At 37.8% G+C, this 18,951-nt stretch overlaps 1 protein-coding gene across 1 annotated transcript in view; it reads right to left on the bottom strand.

The window, feature by feature from the left end:
• The window catches only part of adipor2 (adiponectin receptor 2), a 33,209-nt gene extending 25,947 nt beyond the window's left edge, over nucleotides 1-7,262 (bottom strand). Inside the window, exon 1 of the mRNA XM_059326036.1 lies at nucleotides 7,151-7,262. The gene's annotated coding sequence lies outside the window, so the exon portion shown is untranslated. The remainder of the gene's footprint in view (nucleotides 1-7,150) is intronic.
• Nucleotides 7,263-18,951: the final 11,689 nt, after the last annotated feature.

Below are 18,951 nucleotides of genomic sequence, written 5' to 3'. Positions count from 1 at the left end.
ACAGGAAAGCAGTGCATACATTACGTGTGATAGTTTATCTGAATGTATGTTTGCCAATGGTTGCGTTGCCAATGAGGCCATGCCATCTAAAACAGAAACCCAACTTGAGCATGTCAGCTTCTCCATGACCTCACAGCTGGTTTTTCAGGATATACAGACACACGCAATAGTCAAGCAAGAGCAGTTAAAACCGGTTGCACAGGTCTTACAGTTTAAAATCATTCCGTTTACGCTGATCGGTATCTGTTCTTTACATATCACAGTTTTGCTACGCAAGCAAGAGTTTACACAACAAGATCGTCAGTTAAAAAAAAAAACAGCCTAGATGCTTATTGAGCATCTAGGCTGTTTACTTACATTTAACCAGACGAAATGTTAAGAAGCCACGTTGACTGTCTGTGCTGCTGACTGTGCATCAGTTTCTCAAGTCAGATACTTAGACCTTCAACTGGGAGCAGAATCTTATCTATTGTTAACATCAAGTCCAAAGACCACAAACACGTTATATAAGATAACAAATTCCTGTGACAACACATTGTCCTTTAACCCTCTGAGAATCCATAAGCCTTTTCAAAGGCGTGTTTTCTTACTAATCACAGACATGTCATCATAGATAGAATGTGTAATTACAGAAAATATAATTTTTTAATTTATGACACTCATGGAATGCATTATTTATGTGTGATGAATGCTTCCATCTGGAAAAATCATCAAATCTCAAACAGTGATATTTCATCAAATCAGTTTATTCTACATGTATCGCTTAAAATTTAGCCAAAAAGAATCTGATCACGCTAACCAGATCCTGTAAAACATTTAATTTGGGAACATTTAACTGGGAAGCAATGAATATTGTGTCTGTACATAGATACAACATTACCCATCTATGTTTTCTCATTTTTGTAAAATAAGCTATCAAATACATTCCAATTGTTTTTGTTTCTTTTTTTATGATAACTGTGTTAGATTGCACTTAGACATTATTTTAATTATTTCATCCTTCTATTTATAATTGTGCTGTTTCCATAGAGCTACAGGACGTATATATTGCAGTGAAAAACGAGGCCCAGATGACTAAAATGTGAGGGGAAAAAAACGCCCTGAAACTGCTTGGGGTTCAGAGTTGGACATTGCTCCTGACCTGCTGTCCCTGCTGTCTCTCCTTTCACTTTCTGCTATTATTAGTACTGGTCAAACATAAAGAGCTTTACTTTAAAAAGTCAGGGTGAGTGTGGGATGGCATTAGTGGGTGTGTAGGAGTATTTTAATTAATGCAAGAATTTCTCAGATTGGTTGAAGACTCTTTTCTTGTTAAATTGTCACTGACTTTGCTTACTCAGGTAGAAAGAAAAGCAGAACTGACGTCAATAACTTATTTTTTTTTCTTTGTCCCCGTGTTTTTTCCCCCTACAAAGCAATTATAGCCATATATTTTCAAACTCTAAAGCAAAATGACCTCAAACTTTTTTATCGCATTGAAAGAGGAGAATCAAAATTAAGAATTTAATGTAAACTGAATGCTTAATATCAAACCTGGTGGGGGAAAAAGTAGAACCCTTACTGAAAAACATGACTTTCTGGCTGGTTAATTGTTACAATTTTGTACTCCAAGGTGACCTGCTATTCATTAACTATTTTGCAGAGTTGGAAATCACATTTTCTTTTAAAATAATTGGATTAACCGGTCTGGAGTCAAACTCTTCATTTGGCAGTGCAGTTCACTTTAAAGTATGCTGTGTGTGTTCCTATGGCAGGGGGTGATACATAGGCCTCCCTTTGTATTTGGGGCAGCTTTACAATGATTTAAACCTGCTGTTGGAGACCACATGACTGCTTTTACTGTTCACTGGGACCATGTAATCACACTGAGACCTGCACTTAAACATAACCACACATACACACCCACCCTACCATGATATTACTGAAAACACACCTTTTATTCTCTGTCTCCCTGCAGCTACACCTGAAAGCTAGTCAGTGCAAATAATCACAAGTGTTTGCTATTGTAGCTACACGGGTGGGGTTTGCTTCATTACAAAATGAATGACAGAGACGTAAGACAATTTGCAAGCCAGTTTAGCATGTTTTTCTAAATCGACACACCAATACTAGTTGCCTTTATAACCTCAATTATCCAACTGCCACGATTAAAGAAAAACATCTCAAGAATATATTCTAAAAATGTATAGGATTTTTTTTATACACAATAACACACACATATCCGGGTTGTCTGTGGAAGTGTGTGCCTCTCAGCCCTGGTACAACAGTGAGTTACTGATGAGGCTGCCAGCAGTCTTATGATAGCGAGATAAACAAAGACAACCAGTGTGCAGTAACCACAAACACATGCACACCATTGTTCTCCCATTCACCGCATACACAAACATCTAGCCACGTAGCACAACTACTACCAAGTGTACACACACGCTCGACCAATATGGTGAAAGGTGGAAATATTTGACTATAAAAATACCCTGTTGATATTCAACAACTGTGTCACTGGTTAGAACTATATGTTCCCACAACAGGATACTCTTAAAAACAGAAGACAAGATTAAAAAAACTCCATTACAGATCAGACACACCTACACAAGCATGGTTCACATGTTAGGTGACATTCAGGTGTCCTTTACTAGAAATGGGACAATTCATCATAGTCAATGTTTTTGTTTGATATGAAATGTGTAATATTTAGTCACACATATTTTATGTGACAATGCTTTGTCAAACACTCTCCCACTATAATCAAACAACCACACAAAAAGTTTAGCACCCCATCTTTACCTCCAGATTGTTATGACCCATATTTACCTTCGTTGTTAGGCGATGACCAAGCAGTCATTGTAATTATCACAGAAGCAAACGAGTATGTCATATGAGATCATATAAAGAGTGACAAAGTCCACACAGGAAGGAGGTCAGGTTGGTTAGATGAGTAAAAAAACCCACAAGATTTTCAACCAGGTTACTGCTATTCATGCCCTGTGTGAAACCAGAACCAGGACGGGTTATTTTAACTTAGGTAGGCAACTATGTTAGTACAGAGTAATGTCATGTATGTAACATAACATAACATAATGTATCATAGCTACATCACATCCTTAAATTAAATCAATTCATGATCTTTCCCTAAACCCAACAAAGTAGTTTTGGTGCATAAACTTAACGAAGTTGTCCAGGTATGTTTCATAGTCAGATCACAAAATGGTCATGTGTTTGAAACAATTTCACAACAGAACAGCCATTTATGTTGTGTTGAGAGTCATAAGCTAACAACCTATACTGTAATTTAGGATCTGTTGATACATCTCAACTTGTTAAACCCCTGTTTGAAGCAGTGGCTGGCTCACTCAACAGAGCAGGTTAGTATTTTTAAAAAGTATTTTTGAAAAACTTAATGACCTTCACTGACAATAATGGGAGTCAAAATATGTTCAACAACAACAACTACTACAAACACATTCCCATAGATGTACAAAAACAGAAAATTCCACATAAAAACAGGCTGGCACTGCCTGTTAGTTGTACCAAGTTTTCAAGTCTCAACTCTGCACAGGTTGTGGGTGGTAAGGGCTGCAAACTTAATCTGACATACATTTGCTGAGCTTGTCAGTGTCTCTCTAAAGTAACTCTTAACTAAAACAGGGAATCCCTGAACAAATCAAACAGTCAACTCCTGAAGAATGTAAATGTTACTGAACCCCCACTATACAATTATGACTAGACACTAAAAAGGGTTCAATGTTTTAAACATTTTTCAAAACAATATTCAAAAACACTGCTCTTTGTTTCTAAATGGTACTGAACCACTAACCATCTGGACACAGACCACAACAAGGTCAGTGCACTGACTGCAGGCTCTGCTGGTGAATACAGTGTAACCTAAGGCAGTGGTTTTTCAAGTACTGGGTGGTAATCCAAAGGTGGATCACACAAAGATAAAAATAGCCCCCCTAAATGTTCTGATGCAAAGGGAACCGTTAGCTGCTGACTATATAAAGATATCAATGCCTTCTTTCTGAGTAAAAGCTGAATAAAACACAAGATACCAAAACATGGAGAGTGAACTCAGTTACTGGGATCAAGGCAGAGGTCACCAAACTGATTTTGCTCAGATAATTGTCAAATTGCTTAAATGCAAGTGTTCGCTCAGCTTTTGATCAAATTGGGAAACAGAGACAGGTTGAGCGCTGTCACTCCTTTATTTTCCTAAGAATTCTTATTGTTTGGGTGTGGATAAAGGCATCCTGTATGACTTTATGCACTGGATGAACTTGATAATAGAAATTAATCCACATACACACACCCAGGTGTGCGTCACAAATGTACTCACCCTACATGTTTACCAATCAACAAAAGCTGCTGGAGCTAGCACACAGAGACATATTCTTTCTGTTAATGCTGTTAACGCTCAGAAGTGTTTATGGCGTAAGATGCTTACTGCGCCTATGGACAAAGTAATTAACTTGTAACAGGCCTATTTGGCTGGGAGTGTTGTTATTATGTGTGTGCACTTCTGCAACAACGCAACAACATAAACCATTTAAATTAAAGACGCATTTGGTTATTTTTTGTTTTGTACACCACACACACACACACACACACACACACAGTTGTAAGGGAATGAAAGAAAGCTCAGACAGAGACAAGAAGAGTAATATAAAAGAAAGGCAGAGGCAGCTACTCTGTCTTATGATCAATCAATTTTGCACTGACAGTTCTCTACTATTCTTAGAAGCTATGTTTAGCTGCTCTTCTGGCTGGCACACTGTCAAAGACTGACTTCATTATACATGAAATTCTCTAGAGAGTTGTACTTCCAGTAAAAAACATGACGTATTGCTCAATAGCCATGTCTAGCTGGGTGAGATTCGGGAGCACACATCACCTCAAGCACTGGAAGTTCTGAATTCATTCTTTGTATAATTGCAAATCAATATCTTCCAACAGGAAATTACTGCAAATTTCCTGGCTAGATGAATCTGAAGGGTGTGAGACACATCTCAGATAAATGAACTCCATGTGGTAAACTTGCTGTGGTGCTGTGGGTTCTGAGCTTTTTGCACAGAGCACATTTGCTAAACATAAAAATGATACATGGATCCCTATGGGTTTTTGACACATTGACAAACAAAATTGCACCTTGAAAATAACAACAGGGAAGGGTGTGTGTAATTAAATGCAGAGCTCACAATTTTACATTTCTTTTTGTTTTAAGTTTCTAGTGTTGTTAACTTGCGTAGGAGTAGACCTGCATTGGGAAATAATGACACAGTGAAACCCCAAAGGGTCAAACTGCAAAAGAAGACACTGATTAAAAATGCAAAATGGGTTTCAACAAGAATACCAGCAAAGACTCTGCTCCATGAAATATCCATGGGCTAATCTTAAGATAGGGGACGGCTGGGAGTGTTTTTGTACATATAAAGTTTGGGTTCAAGACAAATAGGCTATCAGCTAGCCAGCCCATGAAATATTTATGAGATGACCTCATGCTTTGTGGCAAAACATTCAGAAGAACACTGAAATGGGATGGGCATATATGCAGAACTACATGTGCATTCAGTGAAATGTCAAGTAGCGAGAAACAGAAATAATTTATCACTGTATAGTCACCGGCCAATTAGATTTTGACTATAGCTGCTGAGTTCTCCAATATTGCAGAGAGCATCACATCTGAATAGTAAAATACTGAATATGCTGGTTAATAATGAAAATCTTAACGTCTTCTAGGAGCAACCGTTCAACAAAACTCAATAATAAAATCAGTATGAAACATGTGTTAAGTCCCCACAGACGAACGCAAAACAGACAGAGTGAATTTGGATCAAGTCTTCAAGTCAACAACAGGAAATCAACTTACATAGGAATATAATTTGTTTACTAAATTATTCCTGCACCGTCCAAAGGGTTCTACAGAAAGCAGTATTGTCTTTAAAGTCACAGCCTGATGTTACAAAGCCACTGCATGTTGCTAACGCTAACTAAGATGTACTTGATTAACAGTATTTTTTCTGATTTGACAAGACATTATAAGACAAAAAAGCAAGAAGCTAGATACCAAAACATGTATTCAGAACCAAGCTGAGCCAAAGCAGGGCTGACAAGTGATTCAATTAATTAGCATTTCCAGCAGCTACTTCTGTCTTGTTGTTAGAAGATAATACTATTATTATTATTATTATTATTATTAGTTTATTTAAAAGGGGACAGTGCAATTTCATAAAACACATGATTATACATGGTTAAAAAAGCCAGAGTGAGCCAGAAGGCTAGTTTTCATCTGTAGTCCCCTGGCCATGATGTAAAAAAGCAGAGAATTACCAAACAAAAAACAAACAAACAAAAAAAAACAAAAACAAAAAACAAACAAAAAAATAAATAAAAATAAAAAAATACGTACAATATACAAAATACATATACAAACACTTACGGCTTACTCACGCATTTATATACAAAAACAAATACGTTTAAGAGTGCAAAAAATAGCAGCAAATAGAGCCATACTAACAACTCAGACAGAGTACAGACGAGTCAACACTGGCGAGCAAGCAAGACAAAGAAACCCAAAACTCCAGCCTTGTTGACAGCGACAATTCCTACTTCCAACACACACACAAAAGAGCATTTTGATATGTTTTACCTGAAGCTGTTGCAAACATGTTTCACGTTATATTTGCCCCAGAGCTGTGTTGCCAAAGGTAAAAATAAGAGGCAGACTGCAGCCCATCGACAGGCTATGATGATGGTTTGTTTACACCGAGCTAGCGAGCTGGCTAGTCCGCTAACAAGAGGTGCCACATCCCAAAGAAGCCAGATAACTATTTAACAGTGCATGTGGTTATTTTGACAGCTTAACACGTCGACCTGTCTGCCTTTAAATGTACCAAATACTGCCTCCATGTGAGTGAGAATGCCTCGTAAAGGGAAAGCAGAGCAGAGCTTTCCTGCTGGCTAGCAGATTATGCCTCTCTCTCTGTTGTTTTGACAGCCAGAATTAGCTGGATAGCAAAGCTGCTAGCTGGCAGGTTGCATTCAGAGAGACGCTAACGTTACGCTAGGAAAGTCCTGGGTGAATTCAACAGTCTGAAACAAGACACAACAACAATAATAACAACAAATAGTGGTCAATGTCAGTTGTATTATTCACCTGGTCCGGATGTCTGAAGATGAATCCGTCCTCTGTGTAATATATAACACAGTTAATAGAGTTGTAGTCGCTGTTGTGCTCCTCTGTACTCTGAACGGTTTCAGACCCAACTGGACTCAGCAGCAACGTCGGAGGGAGGCAATCACTAAGTGACGCTGCTCGCATGAGCGGCGAATAGCCAATCAGATCGCGCAATGAAAAAAACCGACCAATTACAGACGACCAGGAACTTTGTAAGGTTGTTGTAGTTTCTTACGAATTTTTTGCCAATTCTGTCATAGAAAAGTGGATATTGCAACAAGTTTTGCAGGAAACACAAAAAAACGTCACCAAAAGTGTAACATATGACATTTATTGATTATTTCACTCCAAAAGGGTGTAACAAAGGATGGCTATTTGCATAGTAATAACACTATGTTTAAATGATGTAACTTAAGAGAAATAAATGACTTAGGTAATTTTTTGACCATGCCTTTGTGACACTTAATGACACGGTGAAGTAACATTAATGCTGATGATACTTGTCATGTCATGTTTCTGTCTACATAAGAGTCACACAAGCCTGTCAGAAACATGACATGACAAGTATCATGAGCATTAATGTTACTTCAAAGTGTCATTAATGTTCATGACACATCCCATGTCATGTTTATGACACGCTCATGTCACTCTTATGTAGACACCTTCAAAATAGAGTGTTACCATATCTTGCTTAAGTCACAAAGGCATGTTCAAAAAATTGCCTAAGTCACATTTTATTTTGACTTAGGCATAATAAATCCATACTTAAGTCACACACTTGACATAGGCCATTATCTTAAAGGGGTAAAATCACATGATCTGATCAACTGAGGATGTAGGCGATTTTAGGTGGCCGGCATCATGAGGAGATGATTTAGGCAAAAAAAACAATTTTGACAAAAAATTACTTAGGCAATTATTTTAACAGTGTGACAATATGTGAGACAATATGTGAGAGTAATATAGAATATATAAAAATATATATACTATATTATTTTTTATCATGCTCTACTTCTTAATTATTTATTTATTGTTTTATCTTTTTTATCTATTTTTTTTAACTTTTTGATTGTTATTATTATTTACTTTTACTTATTTTATTTTATTTTATTTTATCTTACCTTACTTTTTTTATTTATTTAATTCATTTCTAACCTGCCTCCAGTATTTCCTCACTGCTCCGTGTTGAGATGGCACTTCCTCAGTTTGTGCTTTGTTTTTAATGTGATGGGTGGAATGGAGGGTCAAGGGTGGAGGGTTGGGGATGGGCGGAGGGTGTTTGCGAGTTTCTATGTTTTGTTATTATTATTATTATTATTATTATTATTATTACTCTCTACTTTTTTATGTAAAGCACTTTGTGTTGCATCTCTCTTGTTTTGCTTGCTTATGCAGGAGTCTTTCAGTTGGAAACGTGTTTGCCAAGACTGTCATGCAAATTGAGAAACTTGTTTGGTCAGCCAAATACCTACCAACGTCGAGGTATTGTGCATTGAAGTTGGCTTTAAATCTGAAGTTAAGACAAGGTAAATGAGAGATATCAGCCCAAAACCCAAGTGATGTCTTCATGTTGCTTGTATCTTCTGATAGTCAAAACCCAGATATATTTTATTTAGAAAAAACTCTCCAAAAATGTTTTTTTTTATACTTTGTTATTTATATTTAATAGCATTAGTATACATGTTTCTGATCCAATACCTTCAAAACAGGAGGTATATATTTTTGCTTTAAAAATCATATCTTTAATAATATTCATTAGTTATTCTTTCAGACAGGTCTTAAATCCTCACCATATGAAATGAGTATCTATACAGTATAAATAAAACATGTGCAGGTGCAGGCAGTTCAACTCTCCCTCCATATCTGGGATGGGAGTATCCAGTGTGATAAAAATGGCATCATACTGAGAATCAGACCACTGGATCACCTGCTCTCTGGCCTCTCTGCTTCCCAGGCCTGGGGTGTACATATCCATGGGTGCACACACACACATACACACACACACACACACACACACACACACACACACGCACGCACGCACACACACACATGCACGCACACACACACACACACACACACACACACACTGTGCTGCAATTATGGTTGCAACTTTGATTGCATGATTGTGCAAATGGATTTATTGTGATGCAAGGCTCTGGCAGCTGGGTGTGTTGCAGCACAGTTCAGTGGAGTTTTATCTGTCTGGTTTATCATGTTAAAAATCTCACCTCTAAACAAGTTCAGCAACTTATTCTGCTGACATTTTATTGTTTTGTTTTCAGGGGCGGAAAAGTCTCAGAAATACCATTTGGAAAAGTTGACTTAAATGTTAAAAACCTTGCTGCCATTGCTGTTCTAATGCAGATAGTTGTTTCTCTGGTGAAACAGTGTGAGACGTTACATCAGGACTTTGACCCGATTGTTGTTGTGACCTCCTGGGGCAATGACTTTATCTTATCACATCTTACCTGATTGATAAGAATTGTTAATGAGGGGTGTTAAGTTTTATTTAATTTGAACTAAAAAGCAGCTGTGTATAGGCTTATAAAAATACAGTTACATAAGTGTGATTAGATAAAGTTAGAAGGGAACTAGATGTGATTCCCTGACTCATCCTACACATTTACAAAGCAAAGAGGTTTTCAATATTTTTTGGATTCCTGAGAGCATAACAAGCAACTTAAAATGATTTTTACATAACTCATTATTTACTCGACACATTGACTAAGCCAGAGTTTTTCTAGCTAATCGGTTGAACTGACTGGCTGGCATAGAGTTCATTGACAAAGTCCACCCTCACAGTTCAAATAATTGATTTTTTTCTTCTTTTAACAATATAACTGATGTGTTTTTTAGTTCTGTGCCAAGGACTCCATGTACACAGGCATATGATGTGGTGTGATTTTTAACCTTGTCTAGAACTGATGACGTGGTTCTACAGATGTTTCTCTGAGCTCACAGAATGAAGTGTGACTGGCTGTTCTAGGAATTTGTCCCACCCTGGGAAAACTACAGAAACACAGTGATGACTGGTTGGTCAGACATCAATACAGGAAAAGAGGAATAAAATCATCAAGATCATTGTTATTTGTCAGTATCTGAATTAAAAAATGACCAATTATATCAAGATTCATATTCTATTTTAGCTTATGAGATATATAGCATATATATAAATATTAAAATGTAGAATCTGAGACTTGTATTTCCTCTGGTTCTTACCATGTGTGATTGCAAATCCTCGATCACATATTGTTTGTTTTTTCGCCAGCCTTTTTTTGGCAGTTGATCTGATATGCTTCTAAACATATGGAACTGCTGGTTACTAACAGGAGACCCAGCACTGAACAACATTCACTGCATTTGGCAGGGTATTGCAGTTTGTTTGCATAACCTTGATTTCTGATTGCACGACGTTGCTAATCCAGCATTTAAATGTTTCTTTGTTGCTTTATCTGTGTGTATGTGGGAACACATGCAAGCCCTTTACAGGATAATGTGGCCATTTAGATAAGTAGCTTCTGTACCAACTGGAACAAAAAACAATATGTGTTTTTCTTTTTTGTATCTGTTTCTATTGCTACAAGAAACATTCTGTTTAAAAAATATTTGTTTCTATTACAAGCCTGTACAGTGCACATAATATCTAATGTCTAGTCCAAACACATAGAGACTGAAAAAGACATTCACTGATATTTGTAGGTATTTAAAATGACTTGAAAGTCCAAAATCTTCTGTAATGTGCATGTATACAGTCTGCAGGTAGACATTTAAAGGGATAGTTTTGGGGGTTTTGAAGTGGGGTTTGTTAGAAAAATTGCATGAGGAAACCTTGAAAATTGAATAATCTGGCACCAACTGAGAATCCTCACCATTTTTCTGCGCTAATCGTTGATGGGGAAATGATGAGCAGGAGGACGACGTGCATAACATAATTTTTATTACAATACGTCAAAAAATGTCACACAGACGGTTTCAGTTTGTGAAGTCTGGACCCCGTCTAATTTCCCTGAACCCATTAAATACTAACAATTGTTTACTAAACATGAAAGTAGATTTCTTCCAGGAAGTTCCGCCTTCTTCATCCGTTGATTCGTCAGTTTTAATCAATACGGGGAAACATCATGTCACTGGGCAATAATCATTTCTGCCCTTCACAGTGTTCTGACCTGCTATCAAAACTTGTTAGGACAAACATTCTGCCTTGTTATGACTTACAGATATAATTTGGAGCCACTTATTTTTTCAATGTCTAAATGTATTCTAAAGTCTAAAAAATATGAAACACAATATATTCTTTGTGATTATAGAATCTTAATCAGTTTAAGCAAATGAAATATATGTAATCAAAGTAATCACAGTTTCTAAACCAACATTAACACACAAACATAATCATTGTATCAAAATCATATTGCCTGATTAATATAAATGCATAGAGAGAGATAGTTCCAAGGCTGACCTTTGATAGTGACCTGCGTCACGCACAGAGACAGACAACAGAGACAGACACCAGGGACTCACACAACAGAGAAGCAGAAATCAAGCAATCAAATCATTTAACAAAATAGAGAATAATCAATTTATTCTAACAGGTTGTATGTATGAGATACTTATCCATAGTCAGTGTATTACCTACAGTAGATGGCAGTCTGCATGCTCCTTGTGTGGAGAAGCAGGCAGGAGTACCTGCACAGAAATTACACAATATTCTGCTGTGGAAGCAGTTTAAAAGCAGCAACCCCAATTGAAAAAAAAATCCAAACAATCCCTTTAAATATTAAGAAATACAAAATTTAGGATAACAATAAAGAAAAATGGTAACAGGTCACTTTCTATTCTTCTCCGGCTCATTATATGCAATGTCCTTAAAATGAAACTTTCCATTAGCATGTGTGTAAGTTGTGTGTATGAGACTGTGTTTTGCTGGGATGTTGGCATCCACTCAGCTTCCACGAGTCACAACAGGTAGACCACACCTGACATAAGGTGTGTGTCTGTAATTGTCTTTTTACATAATGCAGATTAAAGGTGATTAATTCAACTGCTGTCACCATTGAGTACTGTTAAATATCTCAACGGTCAATAAAAACACCGTAATACAAATTGTGTGATGCTTTGAAAAAGTAAATGCAGTTAAAGGGATCGTTTGTAGTTTTTTTTTAAGTGGGGTTGTGTGAGATACTTTTACTATTATCCTGTGAGATGTCTTCAGACAATTAGGAAATAAAACCAAAGACTTTCACCATTTTTAAGCTTAACAACCATAGAGCTACAATGAAGACATCCATGGCGAAACAAGCCTGATTATAACACATGTGATCTAGCTCACACACACACACACACACACACACACACACACACACACACACACACAAACAGGTTGTGCCAAAAGAGAAGATTTCATGATGTGAAGGAGTTCACACCTACCACACCTTATTCTCCTGTTCACAGGTCATGGAAAGTTTTCACACTGAGAAGAACACATTGTAAATTATGTAGGGAACAATGTCTCACTTGCTACATGTTAATAATGCAGTCTGTGCATATTGCAATATCAATTAAATTCCATTCTGTTTGAAAACCAATAAAATACATATTTTCATTCATTGGTGTTCAGAGACGACTCCATGTCTTCACCTGCTGCGATGGTTCAAAAATTATGTAAACTTTCCACGAGGCCCGGAGTGACTGTTTGCACACCATCTGGTGTCACTGTTAATTTTAATAACCTTTTCATGGTCGCTGCTCTGAATTCTTCAAAGTGGTTTGATGTTAGCGCCATTAATGGATTTCATTTGCAGGTGACGAGGGTTATCATTTTAATTTTACATTTTGCATGAGCTCTTTTTCAAGTGTTTTTGCAATGAGAAGCAAGCCTGATTTACATTTGGTTTGATTAACAGTCACACACTGCATAATCTCTGAGAGGAAATAACTGAAGGCATTAACAAGCTTGGGGTATTGACCCCTAAAAATGTGTTTTTTTTTTGGAAAATAAAATCGTGCGAGGCTTATTTCATCCAGCAAAAGTCTGTGCATGCTCAAGCACTCTGTAAGCAAGTTCAAGGTTTTTCCAGCAATTTACTGCTGTGGTAAATTAAATTTTTATGTATAATATACACAGTATTTACAAACAAAAAGTATCTTTTCAAGACAGTATTCTACAGGAGTGTGACATAATTATGTTTGGCTGAGGACCGACCTTTGGTACTTTTATGCTACTGACCAAATTGCTTCAATACTTCCAAGTATAAAACCCCCATCTTATTTAATACCAAATTTCAATACCAAAGGAGTAAATTCAGAAACATGCAGCTATTTTCCTTTTTTGTCTAATTACCACAACTTACAACGTAATAATCCTTATTTTTTTCCCCTCTTCCTCTTATACTGTTATTTATAAAGCACATTTCAAAACACACTTACAAAGTGCTTTACATACCAAAAAAACAAAAAACAAAAGTAAAAAAGTAAGAAACAAGGGCAATGATAACAATAGATGAAAATACTTGGTCATAATAAAAAAATCTTTAGTATGAATTTTACGCTCCCTATTTATTTACAATGTATTTATCTTTAGTGTTTTTGTTGTTATTATATCTGTTTGTGCCTAAATGTGTTTGTATGTTTGAATATTGTATGTGCACTGTAAAATGTATATTCTGCTAATTTAAAAAAAATTAACGACAACAACTTTTTAAAAATAAAATAGTTTGAAAAAATGGTTCAGGAACCAGTGTCAAAGTCAAGATACTGGTTCTGATACCAGTATCAACATTTTTGAACGATAGCCAATGCTAATTTCATGTTTCAAAATGTATCACCTGTTTGTAAGCAGACTTAACATCATGGACTTTATTTAAAATCCAAGCACTTTTAAATCCTTGAAATCTTCAAAATTCAAGTGTTTTCGAGGACTCTCTGGAACCCTGTGTAAATGTTATTCCCAGTGCTTTTCTGTCCTGTGGCCTGTATGTTTGTGGCTTCAGGTGTTTCCACTTCACACTGAATACATCTGAAACCAGTGAAACAGATAAATGCTACTATAGGAACAGCATATATATAGATACATATACAGTGAGCAGCTGTGTGCAGCTTTGTGTGACAAACACAAAATGTTTGCAGCCTGTGTCATCTCTCCATGTGCAAGAGAAAGGGTTAATAAACAATTTAAAAAACACTAATTAGGAAGTATAAAGTGTTGCTGATGTGAGAACATTCACAGAATCTACAGCAGCGTCTCGAGAAGATTAGATATTCTGGTTTGACGGGACTGAGCAGTCCATCCGGCTCCAGCCGCAGCTTGTAGAAAGCGTATGGATGAATGAGCTTACAGATAAGTGGCTGAGCATTAGTGTTTGACTTGGTCTTTGAGCTCTGTGTGTGTTTAAAAGAAGACAGAAAAAGAGAGAAGCGAAAAAGACAGAAAGAGAACAGCTGACACAGCAGCAGAATATGAATGTATGTTCACTGTATGTGTGTGTATGAGGGAGAGAAAATGAGGTTGTGTCTTCTTCACTTCAGCTAATCCAGATCAGAGAGTTCGCCTACGGATGTCTTAACTACAACAGCTGCTGGCTAATCAAATGCAAGACCCATTGTACGTTTTGCCTCTGGCATTATGTGCAGCTACAGCTAAGTAAAATGATCAAAAGTAGCTTTGTTTCTTTGACACAGCATTGTAAAATACAGTAGTAGAGTCATATCAAAATACTGCTGCATCCCAATGACATATTTGCAAATTTTTACACTAACAATGATTTCTTAATACGCTCTGCATAAACTGAAGATCCTGGCTTCTTTCAAGTTGTGGACATTTGTTGGTGTTTCCCCCTGCTGGACACAGAAGGAGCAGAAACCAGAGCCTCCTGCTCCGACATATGGAGAGAACAGGTTTCAGAGGACTTATTGCACATTTTTCAATGCCAATAACTGCACACAAATGAGCAAAGATAAACTGCATGAGCCAGCCTGGCAGTAATGTAGTTCAACTGCAAAAAAAAAGAGCAATTCATTCCTCTCAGCAAGCTTAGCTTTATAATTAGACAGCTGGCAGTCAAACACTAAAAGGCCCTGCAGGTAAGAAGCAGAGGGTCAGATCAGGACTCATCGTGAGACACTGTACTGCTGTTCCGGGGCTGGTTTGCGTGCAGATGTGCTGAGACGCTTTTTGGCTTTTTAAAGAGACCCGCGGCTACATGTTTTGTCCCACTCTGCTGCTTAGCTGAGAGCAGAGTTAAAGCTGTAGAGAGGAAGATAAGGGGAATGTTCATAATGATGTCTAAGCTGCAGGACAAGCTGCAGATCACCAAACACCTGAGGAGACACAAGTCAAACTAAAAGGTGATGGTAGTGGCTGAAATATTTATTTCTTATTAATAAGTTACACCTTAGGGACTCTGGCTTGGAGAAACTGTAAGAATTTAGAAAGGGACCTTACCCCCCAAAAAACAACCTTACTGTGAGAACCTTACTTACCAGCGAATGATGCCAAATGTACAAAATTAACATAAGGCACAAAAGCTGCAGACAGACTGGTCATAAAGTCAGCAAAACATCACTACAACACTATTCCCTTTGCATTAGAACAGACTTCAAAACTGTTAAAATAAGAAACGAAAACATAACCTCAGAGAAGGAAAAGGCCTTTAAAAACCAACCAGGTTGCACTTTCACTGGTCTTATCTTCAGCAAACACACACACATTTCTCAACACTATTTGATAAAAACAGAACAAAAAATGCAGCAAAAGTGCCCCATGGTGGATAAAACATATTAAAGTGCCCTCTAGGATGCCATTAAATGTGGTGAATGTGATAAAGTGATCCCTAGGGTGTCCTTCAAGTACAACAAAAAATGATGAGATGCCCTCTTGGGGGCCCTTATATTGAGAAAAGGTGATAAAAGTGCCCTCTAGGGAAGTGGTAACAGGTTTCCCCTAGGATTTAGAAAACATGATAATGTGCTCTCCAGGGTTCCCTTTAATTGAGAAACATGATTCAGTGCCTAGGATGCCTTTAAATGGGTGAAATGTTATAAAGTGCTCTTTAGGGTAATCTTCCCAACAAACATGATGAGGTGCCCACTATGATGTCCTTATATGGTTAAAAGGTGACGGAAGTGCCCTCTAGGCCGCCCTTTAAGTGTAAAAATGTGATGAAGTGATAAAATGCCCAAAGGTTACTGCTAGAATTGAGAAAGCATGATATAGTGGCCTCAAAGGTACCTTTAAATGGAGAAAACATGATAAAGTACCTTTGAGGGTGCCCTTCCTGTGGAGAAACCCTGACACAGGGCCCTTCCAGTGAACGAATAGTGATGAAGTGCCCTCTAGGATACCTTGGCAGTGGAGAAAACATGATTAAGTGCCTTCTGGGATGCCATTAAATGAGGGAAAAGTGCCCTATATGGTGACCTTACAGTGTAAAAAAACATTATGTGGTGCCCACTAGGGTGCCCTTAAATAGAGAAAACATGATAAAGTGCCCTCTGGAACTGCCCTTATGTGGAAAAAAGCAGATGGAAGTGCCCTCTAGGACAGACTGCCAGTGTAAAAATTTGATGAAGTGCCCATAGCTTACTCCTAGGATTTAGAAAACATGATAAAGTGGCCTCTAAGGTCCCAAATGGAGAAAACATGTTAAACTGCACTTGAGGTTGCTATTCCAATGGAGAAAGTGTGAGTAAATGCCCTCTATGACAGTGATTCCCAACCTTTTTCTTGAGGGACCCACATTTTTACCATTGTAAACTTTGGCGACCCCCCTGGACCTCGCCTGGAATGCCCTGCTTATGCTACTGCCCCCGCGACCCGGCCCCGGATAAGCGGAGGGAAATGGATGGATGGATGGATGCTAAATTACTTACTTTTGAAAAAAGCAGGCATTCAAACTTGAAGCCTTGCCATGTGTTGTGAGCTTGTAAATTGGCTTTATTCAAATTTATAAGTACAGATGTATATATTTAACCCATTATATTTATTACACCCCTTAAAATCAAGAGGGCTTCGTGACCCCCGTGGATCTTTGGCGCCCCCCTGGGGGGGTCGGGCCCCCCCGGTTGGGAATCACTGCTCTATGATGCCCTTAAATGGAGAAAACATGATAAACTACCATTCCAGTAGAGAAACCCTGACATAGCCCCCTTTCACTGAAGGAAATGTGATGAAGTTCCCTCTAGGATGCCGTTCCAGCGGAGAAACCCTCACACAGGGCCCTTCCAGTGAAGGAACTGTGATGTAGTGCCCTCTAGGATACCATTAAATGAGGGGTATGTGATAAACTGCCCTATAGGGTGACCTTCCAGTGTAAAAAAAAACATTATGTGGTGCCCACTAGGGTGCCATTAAATGGAGAAAACATGATAATGTGCCCTCTAGGCTGCCCTAATATGGAAAAAAAAAGCAGATGGAAGTGCCGATCAAGTGGCCTCCAGGGTCCCCAAAAATGGAGAAAACATGTAAAACTGCACTTGAGGGTGCCCTTCCAGGGAGGAAATGTGATTAAGTGCCCTCTATGATGCCCTTAAATGGAAAAAATATGATAATCTACCTTGAAGGGTACCAGTGGAGAAACCCTGATGCAGCACCCTTCCACTGAAGAAAACGTGAAAAAGTTCCCAATAGAATGCCCTTAAATTAAGAAAAGATGTTCAAGTTCCCTCTAGGATGCCATGCCAATATAACAAAATATGAAAACATGATTAATACATGTTAGCAAACTCAGCTGGTGCCTTTTAAAGTTTCTTTGCCCCAGCAGCTCAGACAAACCGCCACAGAGTCCTCCACTGCACATGCATAAACCATCAATGTAGAATTAATAACACAAGTCTTTGTCTTTGTCAAGCTTGTCTACCTGCACTCTTCAATTATTTTGTAATTGATTTTTTCTAATTGTTTGTTTTTGTTTGTTTTCTGTTGTTTTGTTTTGTTTTTTTAACTGTAATTATGTATATCCATTGTGAAGCACATTGAGTCTGCCTTGTGCATGAAATGCGCTCTATAAATAAAGTTGAATTGAATTGAATTTGTAGGAATAATCAGCAGCAGCAGAGGTTTTCTCTGTGATCAGAAACAAGGCACAGTCCTGTATCAGGTGAGGAGGATTACACAGACAGAGACGGTGCTGCAGCTCGGTCATGCTGCTCTGGTCAGTGGTCTAATCCAATTAGCCGTGAGCAGCTAAAAGTAATGGGATTGTTAGTTATGTCACTGTACAGACTGTGTGCATGGAATTCAGTGCTACAAGTTGTTAAAGATAGTTTAGCAAAGCTGCTCAAGCATTTTTATAGAGTGACAGAAAAGAGCTGAAGTCACACCGCCTGCGCAAAGTAACCACAAGGGAAACTAAAAATGTAAAGAAACAGGTACACAGAGAGTTAAAAGCAGCCAGGCAGCCATTAGGCAGATAACGAGTCAAGCTGTTTGTCCATCTGATGAGATCAGAGGTCTCAAAGAGGCGTGAGAAAATAAACAGAGATTGACACGATTAAGCAGGAAGGGCCGAGGTGAATCAGAAGTTAAACAACTTTACAAACATACATATTTTCTTTTTTATGTTGTGAGTGATATTAAGTGTCTGCTCATGTCAGAGCTGGAATATTAATATGATCAAGATTAATGGATGCATAGGTGATATTTTACTTTGAAAAACTGCACTCATTAATCACGAGTAATGGGTTTGAGGATCATCTGCCAAAGAATTTAAATGCAAATGTAAAGATTAATGCTCGGTATATGTTTAATCCTGCACAAGCTGGAAAGTGCACACGACGCATGCGCTATA

This window comes from Centropristis striata, chromosome 22, assembly GCF_030273125.1.
Source record: "Centropristis striata isolate RG_2023a ecotype Rhode Island chromosome 22, C.striata_1.0, whole genome shotgun sequence".
Taxonomy (NCBI): Eukaryota; Metazoa; Chordata; class Actinopteri; order Perciformes; family Serranidae; genus Centropristis; species Centropristis striata.
Note: the sequence above shows the minus strand (reverse complement) of the source record. Positions and strands in the feature narration are given on the sequence as shown.